This window comes from Rattus norvegicus, chromosome 10 (assembly GCF_021556685.1).
Source record: "Rattus norvegicus strain SHRSP/BbbUtx chromosome 10, alternate assembly SHRSP_T2T, whole genome shotgun sequence".
Classification (NCBI taxonomy): domain Eukaryota; kingdom Metazoa; phylum Chordata; class Mammalia; order Rodentia; family Muridae; genus Rattus; species Rattus norvegicus.
The window spans coordinates 79,583,975-79,597,901 of NC_141543.1; the positions used below are offsets into that span (position 1 = coordinate 79,583,975).

General features: G+C 45.2%; 1 non-coding gene and 1 pseudogene across 1 annotated transcript; one reads left to right on the forward strand and one right to left on the reverse strand.

The window, feature by feature from the left end:
* The first annotated feature begins 419 nt into the window (after positions 1 to 419).
* On the forward strand, positions 420 to 526 carry LOC120095503 (U6 spliceosomal RNA). Its single transcript, XR_015632514.1, has one exon. It is a non-coding gene; the product is annotated as a U6 spliceosomal RNA (small nuclear RNA).
* Positions 527 to 10,748: 10,222 nt separating this feature from the next.
* On the reverse strand, positions 10,749 to 11,248 carry Ndufa13-ps2 (NADH:ubiquinone oxidoreductase subunit A13, pseudogene 2; annotated as a pseudogene).
* Between the last annotated feature and the right edge of the window lie 2,679 nt (positions 11,249 to 13,927).

The following is a 13,927-nucleotide window of genomic DNA, read 5'->3' on the forward strand; positions in this document are numbered from 1 at the left end:
TGAACATTCTTTCCTGCTGGCCTGACCTATATATGTATTGTAAGCAAGACATCATTTGCATAAAGCAACACTTGTGCAACTTTCATAATTGATATTTTTAACAGCTTTACGTGTATGGTATGTTGAGCTCTCTCCTGTGGGAGGCAGAGGACATTGTTCCATGGTCCTCAGCCTTATCCCCTTGAGGCGAGGTCTCTTACTATACCTGGATTCAGGCTGGCCGGCAGCCAGGAAGCCCAGTGATGCTCATATGTGATCTTCGGATTTCTGCCTCTACCATTGGTGTGGGAGTCACACGGGTGGCCACACCCAGCGTTCTACTTGAGTATTGATTTGACTTCGGGTCCTTATGTCTGTGCAGGCAAACCGTAGAGTCCTATCCCAAACCTGTGAAATTAAATTTTAAAAAAGACTAGAGTGTGCTTACTTCGGCAGCACATATACTAAAATTGGAACGATACAGAGAAGATGAGCATGGCCCCTGCACAAGGATGACACACGAATTCGTGGAGCGTTCCATATTTAAAATTTAAAAAAAAAAAAAAAAAGACTGGAGTGTTGGTGGCTTCTTGGTGTAGCAGGCAGCAGGTCAGACTAATAAAAGACAGAATAAGCAACAAAATAAAATAGTGCTGGGGCTGGGGATTTAGCTCAGTGGTAGAGTGCTTACCTAGGAAGCGCAAGGCCCTGGGTTCGGTCCCCAGCTCCGAAAAAAAGAACCAAAAAAAAAAAAAAAAAATAGTGCTGAACCAGACCAATTGTTTTTTCAAGACAAAGTTTTCTTTCTCTTTTTTTTTTTTTTTTTTTTTCCCGGAGCTGGGGATCGAACCCAGGGCCTTGCGCTCACTAGGCAGGTGCTCTACCGCCGAGCTAAATCCCCAACCCCTTTTCTCTCTTTTTTTATTTTATTTTATTTTATTTTTTTTGGTTCTTTTTTTCGGAGCTGGGGACTAAACCCAGGGCCTTGCGTCTCTCTTTTTTTAAAGATTTATTTATTTATTTATTCTATATAAGTACACTGTAGCTGTCTTCAGACACACCAGAAGAGGACATCAGATCCCATTACAGTTGGTTGTGAGCCACCATGTGGTTGCTGGGATTTGAACTCAGGACCTCTGGAAGAGCAGTCAGTGCTCTTAACCACTGAGCCATCTCCAAAGCCCAAGTTCTGGCTTCTCTATCCAGCACCATAGAAACCCCAGGGAGGTGTTGCTTACCTGTAATTATAGTACCCGAGAGATAGAAGCCACAGAAGTTCAAGGTCATCTTTGTCGTGGGTTGTACATAGTTCAAGGTCAGTCTGGGCTAAAGAAAAACCGGGGTGGGGTAGGGTGGGTCAGGAGAGATAGATGGCTCAATGATTAGGAGTGCTTACTGCTTTTACAGAAGACCCTGGTTTGGTTTGCAGTAGCCACACAGCGGTTCCTAACCCTCTGTAACTCCAGTTCCATGGCAATCTGATGTCTTTTTCTTATCTCCTGATGCACCAGTGTGCCCGAAGTGCACATCCATAAGTGCAGGCAAAATATGCAGACACATAAAATGAATAAATCTTTATATGGAAAAAAATAAAGTGTCGGCTGGGTATATAGCCCTGGGCTTAACTCCCATCATGGCTTAAACAAATAAAATAAAAAGGTCTTGATATTGGGAAGTCACAGATTCCACTCTCATGTGGAGGCTAAAAAGGTCATGAGCTAGAGAGATGGCTCAGGGTTAAGAGCACTGACTGCTCTTCCAAGAGGTCCTGAGTTCAAATCCCAGCAACCACATGGTGGCTCACAACCATCCGTAATGAGATCTGATGCCCTCTTCTGGTGTGTCTGAAGACAGCTACAGTGTACTTATATATAATAATTAAATCTTAAAAAAAAAGTCATAGTCACAGAAGCAAGAAATGTAAGGCTGCCCCTTCTTCTCTCTCTTTCCCCCTTTGTCTCTGTCGCCCCTTTTGTCCCCTTCTCCCACAATAAACCTCACTCACTTGGAACTGTTAAAAAAAAAAAAAAAAAGGGTTGGGGATTTAGCTCAGTGATAGAGCGCTTGCCTAGGAAGCGCAAGGCCCTGGGTTTGGTCCCCAGCTCCAAAAAAAAAAGAACCAAAAAAAAGAAATGTAAGTGTAAGGCTGGCTTCCAGGGTCTGGAATGGAGGAACTAGGGAGACGCTAGTCAAAGAGTACATACAGAGTTGCAGTGACAGAATGAGCCAGCTGTAGGGTGAGAGGCACCATGATGAATGCAGTGAAGAATACATTACTTTTCTTGATTTTTTTGCCCTGTTTTCTTTCTTTTTTTTTTTTTTTTTGGTTCTTTTTTTCGGAGCTGGGGACCGAACCCAGGGCCTTGCGCTTCCTAGGCAAGCGCTCTACCACTGAGCTAAATCCCCAACCCCTGCCCTGTTTTCTTGAAACAGGGTTTCCTTATGTAGCCTCCACTGGTCTCGAACTCAAGATTTTCATGCCTCAGCTTCCCAGGAGCTGGGATTATAGATTTGTGCCTCCACATCCTGAGACAAGAGATTTAAGGGTCTTTACCACCCACATGCATACCTACTCACAGATAGATACCATTGGACGATGATGGGGTCATTATTGATTTGACTGATGGCTTATAAATTTGATGGTGTTATTCGTGATATAATGTATATGTGAAAAAAATTAAATAAAACTGTTGGTAGCTAGGAGTGTTGATTCACCCTGGGAATTCAGCACGTGGGAGGCAGTTTAGCTACATAGAGTGTTTGAAGCCAACCTGGACTAGACATCTCCGTCCCCAATTGTGTATGCAGTGAATATATGCTGGTTTCATGTGCCAATTGAGTCTTTTATTACATCTTATTCACTGTGTTGTTTGTTGTACTTGTGTGGAAGTCAGAGGACAATTTGTGGGGGATGGCTTTCTCTTTCCACTGCGTGAGTCCTAGCAACGTTCCTTTATCTGCTGAGCTTTTCTTTTTTTTCCTTTTCTTTTTTTCGGAGCTGGGGACCGAACCCAGGGCCTTGCGCTTGCTAGGCAAACGCTCTACCACTGAGCTAAATCCCCAACCCCATCTGCTGAGCTTTTTTTCTTTCTTTTTTTTTTTTTTTTTTTTTTTTTTTTGTTTTTTGTTTTTTGTTTTTCCGGAGCTGGGGACCGAACCCAGGGCCTTGCACTTGCTAGGCAAGCGCTCTACCACTGAGCTAAATCCCCAACCCCTTTTTTTTCTTTTTCTTTTTTTTTTTTCTGCTGAGCTTTTAAACCAGTTCCCGCCACATCCCCGTTTTTACACTTTTCCTTCTTACAGAAATTGACTGCCTCGAGCTCAAGAATCTAAAAGGGTAAAGGGGAATTTGGGGACATGGACTTTTCCCGGTTCTGATCACTAAACTCACTCACTGCCTCTTTCCCAGGGTCCTTTGCTAGTGCGCAGCCTCCCCCGAGTTGTTTGTCCATAGATCCAGACAAAAACCTTTCACTTTCACGTCTCCAAAGGGCCAGGAACTGGGTGTGTCTTCCTAGACACCTGACAGGAAGCAGGTTCCGGGGGATTGAGCACCAACCCTTTGCCTTTCCGTGGAGGGGGGAGGGGGGAAGGCGGCGGTGAGCCTTCCAGCTGCTCAGATTTCTGCCCTGTGCAGGCAATTCCCAAGCCCTGAGTCAGTGTTCCTTCCTCCTCTCATTCCCACCCTTCAGTCCCCAGGGCCTCTCTGCAACCCAATTAGACCTCCAGACTCCTGCAGACCCATAAAACACAGGCAGCAGATACGGGAATACAGAACCGGTAACTTGCAAACGCTGAAATAGCTAGATTTCAGTCGCTTCAGTGAAGGGAAGTGCCAGATTTTTGGGTTTTGTTTTTGTTCTATGACAGGGCTTTTGCCCAGGCTGTACCAAATTCTTCCTGTGGCTGAGGGTGACTTTGAACTTCAGACTCCTTATTTTCCTCTGTGAGCTGACGTTAAAGGCTTGTGGCACTGTGATGATATATGAAGTTCTGAGGTTGGACATGGAGAACAAGCACTCTATTCACTGAGCTACGTCTCCAGCATCTGTTTTCTGGTTTTGTTTTGTTTTAAGATTTATTTACATGAGTACACTGTAGCTGTCTTCAGACACACCAGAAGAGGGCATCAGACCTCATCATTACAGATGGTTGTGAGCCACCATGTGGTTGCTGGGATTTGAACTCAGGACCTCTGGAAGAGCAGTGAGTGCTCTTAACCACTGAGCCATCTCTCCAGCCCTGTTTTCTGGTTTTTGTTGTTGTTCTTTTGTTTTGTTTTGTTTTTCAGACAGGGTCTCATTCACTCACTCTGCCTTTGAATTCACTGTGTGGTCAATACCAGCCTTGAATTTCCAATCCTCCTGCTCTGATCTTTATTACACTTGTTGTATTGTGAAAATTGGTATCATATGGTATTATCATTTGACTGTCATTTGACTGTCATTTGACTCAGTGGTATGAATTAAAATTTCCTCCCTCCCCTTTCCTTTTGCTACCTGCTCTCTTCTCTTTCCCCATCTTTCTTTCTCTGAAACAGGATCTAAGAAGCCTGTCTGGCTTCCAAACACATGATCCTCCTGCTTCAGCCTCCTGAGAGCTGAGACCACAAGAATATTCCAAGACACCTGCGTTCCATTTTGATTTCCTTACAAAATACTGAAAACCAAAAGTTTACTATCTTGACCATTTTGGGTTTCTTTGTTGTTGTTGTTTTTTTAATTTTGTTTGTTGTTGGTTTTTTGTTGGTTTTTTTTTTTTTTTTTTTGAAACAGGGTCCCACTGTGTAACCCTAGCTTGCTTGGACCTCATTAAGCAGTCCAGGCTGGCCTGAAACTCACAAATATTAAAGACTAGTGTGTACCACCATACGCAGCTGTCTTAACCATATATAAGCGCATGGTTTAGTGGTGTTCAATACACTCCTGAAGTTATGGTAACATCACCAGTATCTATCTTCAGAACTCTTTTTCATCTTAAAAAAATTTGAAGCTTTATAGCCATTCTGTAACGAAATCCATTCCCCTCACCTCAGATCCTGCCCACCATCATCCTAGTTTCTTTCATTTTTGAAGGTGTATTTTTTTTAACTTATTTCTGTATACGGGTCTGTTTGAGTGTATGCGTTCATGTAGGGGCCAGAGAAGGGCATTGGGGTTTTCCTCTGCCAATCCTCATCTATTCCTTTAAGGCAAAGTCTCTTCCTATACCTGGGGCTTGGGTTTTCCCAGGCAGTAAACCCCAGTGGTGTATCCTGTCCTCACCCACCTTGGAGGTGGAATTACAGGCAGGGGCTGAATATCTGGTTTGTTACTTAGGTGCTGGGATTCAAACTCCAGTCTTTGCAACTGTGTAACAAGTGCCGTTAACCATTGAGCCATCTCTCCCGCCCACTTCATTTGCTTTTCTGCCTTTATAATTTTGATTACTCTAAGTACTTCAAGGAAGTAGAAGCATTTCTCGGGGCTCTGGATGGGCGGAAATGGACACTCATAGACGCGCAGTTTTTTGTGACCCTACACTTGAGTGCAGACCCAGACATGAACTTGTTGAATCCTGAGTGAATTCTGTTTTTTTTTTTCCTTTTTTTTTCTTTTTTTTCGGAGCTGGGGACCGAACCCAGGGCCTTGCGCTTGCTAGGCAAGCGCTCTACCACTGAGCTAAATCCCCAGCCCCGTGAATTCTGTTTTTAAAATGTTTATTTATTGTATATATTTATTGTATGTGAGTACACTGTAGCTGTCTTCAGACACACCAGAAGAGGGCATCAGATCCCATTACAGATGGTTCTGAGCCACCAAGTGGTTGCCGGGAATTGAACTCAGGACCTCTGGAAGAACAGTCAGTGCTCTTAACCACTGAGCCATCTCTCCAGCCCGAATTCTGTTTTTAATGTTTTAGAAACTGTAATTCTGTTTCATAGCAGCTATGCTGGCCCCATTTCTCCTCACCCTTAGCAAAGCTGCTATTTCCTGTTTGTATTTTTCTTTGTTAGTAGTTTTCATCTTAATGACTTTCTGTTGCAAGCACAAACATACACACACACACACACACACACACACACACACGCATGCACACACATACACAAGAAAACACACACACGAAAACACACACTTCCCAGGGATAGTACCGAGCATCTTCATGCGCTCATAGGCCACTTAGGTATGCATTTTAAAATTACTTTTGTGTGTGTGTGTGTGTGTGTGTGTGTGTGTGTGTGTGTGTGTGTAGCAGCTTTATACTTTTGACATTCAGCAGTTACTTCTCTACCACATTAACACAAAGGCAAAGGTTACCACAGCTACAGCTCGTTCAGTGATGCCTCACTACATGTTCTGGACTGAAATGTGCATGGATATGATAAGGAATACTTTGTTTTTATTTATGTATTTATTTATTTTGTGTATATGGGTACACTGTAGCTGTCTTCATGCACACCAGAAGAAGGCATTGAATCCCATTACAGACAGTTGTGAGTCACCATGAGGTTGCTGGGAATTGAACTCAGGACCTCTGGAAGAATAATCAGTGTTCTTAACCACTGAGCCATCTCTCCAGCCCTGGTACATTCTTCATGTCTTTTACCCAAATGACTTTGCGGAGCTTGCTGGCACTGTGCACATCTGGAGTCCTTATCTGCTCCCTGGGAAGTATTTCCATAGTTCTGTGAGTATTCAAGACAGGCTTCCTGAGCCCACAGCGTGGATATGTTTATGCATGTTGGTGTATTCTCCGGTCACCACCTCACTGATGGTAGAAGGACCTTCTTACCCCACTCTGTTGTGGGCTCTTTTTTTTTTTTTTTTTTTTTAAAGATTTATTCATTTATTATATATGAGTACACTGTAGCTGTCTTCAGACACACCAGAAGAGGGGATCGGATCTCTTTACAGATGGTTGTGAGCCACCATGTGGTTGCTGGGAATTGAACTCAGGACCTCTGGAAGAGTAGTCGGGTGCTCTTAACCACTGAGCCATCTCTCCAGCCCTCTGTTGTGGGCTCTTGATGCTCAGATCTGATTTGTCTATTTTTTTAATTAATTTATTTTATGTATATGAGTACACTGTTGCTGTCTTCAGATACACCAGAAGGGGGCCTCAGACTTCATTACAGATGGTTGTAAGCCATCATGTGGTTGCTGGGAATTGAACTCAGGACCTCTGGAAAAAACAGCCAGTGCTCTTAATCCATCTCTCTAGCCCTGTTTCTCTTAATCGCTGCTGTCCCAGCACCATGATGCCTTCACCTTGTTGCCCTACTCCCATCTCTTCCTTCTGCTCTTCCTCCTCCTGCCTCTAGCCTTCCTCCCCCATTTATATTATAACTGTTTTTAGGCCTGTTTTATGTTTTCAACAAAATCTAACTATATGCAGGCCCATGAGATGGGTCAGTGACTAAAAGTTCTAAAGGTACAAGCGTAAAGACCTCAAGACCTCAGTTGGATGGATGGAATCCAAATGGTGGAAGGAAAGAATTAATTCCTGAGAGTTATCCTCTGACCTCCACACTATATACATCCACCCTCTTTTTTTTTTTTCTTTTCTTTTTTTTTTTTTTTTTCAGAGCTGGGGACCGAACCCAGGGCCTTGCGCTTCCTAGGCAAGCGCTCTACCACTGAGCTAAATCCCCAACCCCTACATCCACCCTCTTAAATACACATGGATGGATGGATAGATAGATAGATAGATACATAGATACATAGATACATAGGTAGATTGATTGATGTAAGGGGAAGTTTTAGAATGATCTATGTAGCCCTGGCTGGCCTGAAACTCACTATGTAAACCAGGGTGGCCTTGAACTTGAATGATCCTCCTGTTGTGTCTTCCTAGTGTTGGGATTTCAGATTTGGGTCACTATGCCTGACTAAGAAGGTCTTTTAAGAACATAAGCAGGGTGCTCGCTTCGGCAGCACATATACTAAAGAACATAAGCAGGAACTGGAGAGACGGCTCAGGGGCTAAGAGCACTTGATTCTCTTGCAGAGTGTCTCGGCTCAGTTTCCGGCACTTCCGTGATGGATCGCAAGCATCTATAACTCCATTTCCAGTGGCTCCAGTGCCCACTTTTGGCCTCCATGGTCACCAGGCATGCACACGGTCCATGTACATCCATGTAGGCAAAACACTTACACGTATAAAATTAAACTGAAAAAAAAAATTTTTTTTGAGATAGGGTCTTTCTATGCAGTCCTGGTTGTCATGGAGCTAGCTATGTAGACCAGGATGGCCTTGAATTCACAGAGATCTTTCTGTCTCCTGAGAGCTGAGAAAAAATTTAAAAATTAAATTTTAAAGTGAAAATTAAATTTTAAAGTAAAAATATGTCTGTCTGGGGGCATACGTAGTAAGTATTACTAAGTATTGCAATAAATTCAAATTTAATAGGACTCAAGGTATATCTCAACAACAGAATGATGCTTAGCGTAAGAAGTCCTGGCATGGGGGTTGAGGATTTAGCTCAGTGGTAGAGCGCTTGCCTAGCAAGTGCAAGGTCCTGGGTTCGGTCCCCAGCTCCAAAAAAAAAAGAAAAAGAAAAAGAAAAAAAAAAAAAAAAAAAAAAAAGAAGACCCGGCATTCAATAACCATCCCCATCAAAAAAAAGGGAAAAACCGCACAGGAATCCCATTCTTTTTTTTTTTTTTTTTTTTGGTTCTTTTTTTCGGAGCTGGGGACCGAACCCAGGGCCTTGTGCTTCCTAGGTAAGCGCTCTACCACTGAGCTAAATCCCCAGCCCCAGGAATCCCATTCTTTATTAGCTTTCGTGCCCCAATTCCATTTAGCAGTAACCACTTGCTAAATGGAGATGACTCTATACATTGTCATGGGTCTGGGACATTTAAAAGGCACTCCAAAGGCAGTGGAGCATGGTGGCCTATTCTGTGATCTGGAAAGATGCCTCAGTGGTCAAGAGCACTTGCCACAAAAGCCTGAGGACTGATGTTCGAATCCCAGCACGCATGTAAAATGTCAGGCATGGTCCTGGACATACTACCTGTAACCCCAGCACTGAGGTGGGCAGAGACCAGGATCACTGGAGATTGCTGGTCACCAGCTAAGCCAAAAAGTGTGAGCTGTAGGTCCCTTGAGAGACCCTGCCTCAAAGGAATAAGGCAGGGAGTGAGAGAGAACACTCAATGGCCACTGTGTGTGTGTACAGCATCGCACCCCCATATACAGTGGATACCTCACATAGAAAGAAGTGGGGTGGGGGCCCCAAGAAAATGGCATGGTCAGGTACATTGGGGAAAATAAATGAGAGGGCTTGAAGCATAACATAAAACAGCTAAGCTAGCTAGATAAGAGGAAAGATAGGGCCTTGGCGGGGGAGGGAGGCGTTAAAGCAAAACTTGTCTTGGCAGGCTAGCAGGCTCCTTTTGGCTTCCCGGAACATCTCAAGGGACTGTTGCCTTTTCCCCTAGTAAAGGTCTCAACTTTATGAATAGTTACATTTTATATACACTCTTCCATTTAAATGTAACAGACTGAACAGTGGGTCAGAATGGTTTCTAAGAAAGCTTCCACAGATTCCACAGTCTGCCTCAGGGGTGAAGCGGAGGAGAAACAGTGGACCAAGACTAAGTCTGGATACTAAAGGCAGCTCTTCCTGCCGCTGCTCAGCTCTGTGCCCTCTTCACGCAGGAGGGTGAACATTCTGCTTTTGCTTTCTCTCCGGCTAAAATAAACTTGCTCTGCAGCTTGCTCTGCCTATGTCCTACTGGGGTGAATTCTTTCCTCCCTTGAAATTCAAGAACTAAGACTGCGATTGTAGTTGGGGCTGGACGGAGCTTGGGTAAGAGTGGCTTCACCATCAACAACATCCAGAGACAGAGGCAGGAGGATTGCTGCAACTTCAAGGCCTGTCTTAGCTACATAATGAGTTCCAGGATAGCTGAGATTATATATGATAAGTCTTTTCTCAGAAGAATAAAGGAAAAACTCCATCTTTCCTAGAGTGTGATGGAATAGAACCATTTTGGCACTCTAAAAGAGCTAGAACAGGGGTTGGGGATTTGGCTCAATGGTAGAGCGCTTGCCTAGGAAGCGCAAGGCCCTGGGTTCGGTCCCCAGCTCCGAAAAAAAGAACCAAAAAAAAAAAAAAAAAAAAAAAGAGCTAGAACAATGCAGGTAGTCACCTCCTGGTCCAGATACCTATCCTTACACCTCCCTAAGGACACAGTCTGGCTTCAAATCCCTCCCATTATCTCCGAGGTTGCCTTAAAGTCCCAAACAGAGCCCTACCTTAACTGCCTTAAAAATTAAATTTTGCTGGGCAGTAGTGGTGCAGGCCTTTAATCCCAGTGCTCAGGGGGCAGAGGCTGGTGGATTTTCTGTGAATTTGAGGCCAGCCTGGGCTACAGAGCAAGTTCCCAGACAGCCAAGTCTACACAGAGAAACCCTGTCTCAAAAAATTAAGAGAGGGGTTGGGGATTTAGCTCAGTGGTAAGCGCTTGCCTAGCAAGCGCAAGGCCCTGGGTTCGGTCCCCAGTTCCGAAAAAAAGAAAAAAAATTAAGAGATAGAGACAGAGAAAAGATAAAACAACAAAAAAATCTTTTAATTATGTGCATAAGGATGTGGGTATGTGCACATGAGTGCAGATACCCACAAAGGCCAGAAGAGGGCACTAGGTCCCTGGGAGCTGAAGGTACAGGCAGCTGTGAGCCTCCTGAAATGGTTGCTGGGACTTGAACTCAGGTCATCTGGAAAGCTAGTATGTGTTCTTAATCACTGAGCCACTGCTCCTGCCTGCAGTATGTGTATTTTTTTTTTCAACAGTTTATTTGACTATTCTTTATTATGCGCGTCGGCTCAGGCCCTAAGTGTACTCGGTGAAGTCGAAGTTGGCGTTCTCCATCTCCTCCTTGGTGTGTAACCCATAAAGCTCGCCGATGAGGGGTGGCACCCATCGTGTGGTATGGAACACAGACTCCCCACCTTCCAGTTGGGCACATCTTTCATGATGATGGCCTCCTCCTCCAGGTTCTCCCGAAGGATCTTCAGGGTCCTGCAGTCCTCTGCCTGGAGGAGTGGCATGAGGGCGATCCTGGCCTCCAAGTCCTCGATCAGCAGGTGCCTACGCTCCCGGTTCCACCTCATTATTCTCCAGAAGCCAAAGATCAAGGCCCCGATGCCCACAGCAAACATGCTGTATCTCGACAGTCCCTGGCGGGGCAGGTTCCACTTGTAGTAGACGGGGCCGTAACCCCCCCTAGTGGGGGCATGTCCTGCTTCACCTTCGACACCGCCATACTTTCAGGATCCGCCTGCAGTATGTGTTCTTAACCAGAGCAATTCTCCAGCCTACTCTCTGCTATTTTTGGAAGGTGGGGGTCTTACAAGGGAACCTGTGACAGCACAATTCAGCATCATAATATCCTGGGAAGGAGCTTCCCTCAGCCTTCGGTACATGCTCCTCCTTGCTCTGTGGAGATCCCAAGGGCAGCTGCTGCCATGAGAATCAGATTTCGTTTTTCAGCAGCTCTTGCAGGAAGAGCCAAATTCCACCCGCTCACACTTGCTGTGTCAACTGGTGAGATGATCAAACTCTGTCCAACGTGGAGTTTATTTTAGGTGCGACTCACATCAAGGACGAGATGGCAAACCACCTGTGTGGGAGATTTGCTGAACCATGAACACTTTATAGTCTTGTCTCTCTGAGAAAGGATAAGGAAAATCATCCAGAATGTTGGTGTTGACAATTCTTTTCTTTTCTTTTCTTTTCTTTTTTTTTTTTTCAGAGCTGGGGACCAAACCCAGGGCCTTGCGCTTGCTAGGCAAGCGCTCTGCCACTGAGCTAAATCCCCAACCCCGACAATTATTTTCTTTTCACGATATAATGTTAAAAGTACTGGTGGTGAAAGCAAAATTGGCAAATAGGATTATAGCAAACTAAAAAGCGTCTTTATAGCAAAGGAGACAATCAACAGAGTGATCAGACAAAGCCGAAATAGTTGTGAAGTGTTCGATGAAAATTTTCAGATCACACAAGTAACTGAAGTCAATAAAAGAAGAACAGTGAAACAAACCTAAGGATTGTACCACAATGAAGATTACTGGAAAGAAAATATGTTCACCACTATCCACCATTGTTGTTGACCACTGTGCACCACTGTGCACCACTGTCCACCACTGTTCAGACTGTTGTCCACCACTGTTGTCCACCACTGTCCACTAGTGTCCAGCACTGTCCACTTTTGTCCACCAATGCTGTCCACAATTGTCCACCACTGTCCACTACTGTCCACTGTTGTCCACCAATGCTGTCCATTATTGTCCACCAATGCTGTCCACCACTGTCCACTACTGCCCACTACTGTCCACCAATGCCGTCCACCACTGTCCATTGTTGTCCACCACTGTCCACTACTGTCCATTATTGTTCACTACTGCTCACCACTGTCCACTATTGTCCACCAATGCTGTCCACCAATGCTATCCACCACTGTCCACTATTGCCCACTACTGTCCACCAATGCCTTCCACCACTGTCCACTGTTGTCCACCACTGTCCACTACTGTCCACCGTTGTCCACCAATGCTGTCCACCACTGACCACTATTGTCCACTGTTGTCCACCACTGTTCACTGTTGTCCACCACTGTTCACTGTTGTCCACCACTGTCCACTACTGTCCACTTTTGTCCACCAATGCTGTCCACTGTTGTCCGCCACTGTCCACTACTGTCCACGTTTGTCCACCACTGTCCACTAGTGTCCAGCACTGTTCACTTTTGTCCACCAATGCTGTCCACTATTGTCCACTACTGTCCACTACTGACCACTGTTGTCCACCAATGTTCACTACTGTCCACTGTTGTCCACTTCTGTCCACTACTGTTCACCACTGTCGTCCACCAGTGTCCACAACTGTCATCCACCACTCTCCACTACTGGTGTCCACTACTGCCCAGCACTGTTGTCCACCACTGTTGTTGACAGTCGTGGACAACTGTGGTGGACAGTGATTGTCATTGGTGAACAGTGGTGGACGACAGTGGTGGACAGTGCTGGATGACAGTCGTGGAGAGTGGTGAACAGTGTTGGAGAGTGGTAGATGACAGTGGTGGACATCAGTGGAAAACACAGTTGGACAATAGTGTACACCAGTGGAGAGTGGTGGACTACAGTAGTGGAGAGTGTTGGACAGTGACGGAAAACAGTAGTGGACAACAGTAGTGGACAGTGGTGTACGACAATGGTGAAAAGTTCTGGGCAACAGTAGTCGACAGTGATTGTCAGTAGTGGACATCAGTTGTGGATAGTAGTGGACAACAGTGGTGGACAGTATTGGACAGCAGTGGACAACAGTGGTGGATAGTAGTGGACACCAGTAGTGCATAGTGGTGGAGAAAATAGTGTACAGTGATGGACAACAGTGGTGAACAAAAGTGGCGGACAACAGTAGTGGGCAGTGGTGGACAGTCATGGATAGTCATGGACAACAGAATTGAACCACAATGTGGACAGTGGTGGACAGTGGTGTAGAGTCATGGACAACAGTGGTGGACAGTGGTGGACACCAGTAGTGGACAGTTTGGACAACGGCCATGGACAGTAGTGGACATCAGTAGTGGACAGTGGTGGACAAAAGTACTGATAGTGGTGGACAACAGTGGTGGGCAGTGGTGGACAATCATGGATAGTCATTGACAACAGAAATGAACCACAGTGTGGACAGTGGTGGACAACACAGGTGGACAATAGTGGACACCAGTGGAGAGTGGTGGACAACAGTAGTGGCCAGTGGTGGTCAGTGGTGGACAACAGTGGTGGACAGTAGTGGACACCAGTACTGGGCAGTAGTGGACACCAGTAGTGGACAACAGTAGTGGACAGTGGCAGACAGTGGTGGACAACAGTGTTGGACAGTGGTGAACAACACAGGTGGACAATAGTGGACACCACTGGAGAGTGGTGGACAAAGTAGTGGACAGTGGTGGACAACAT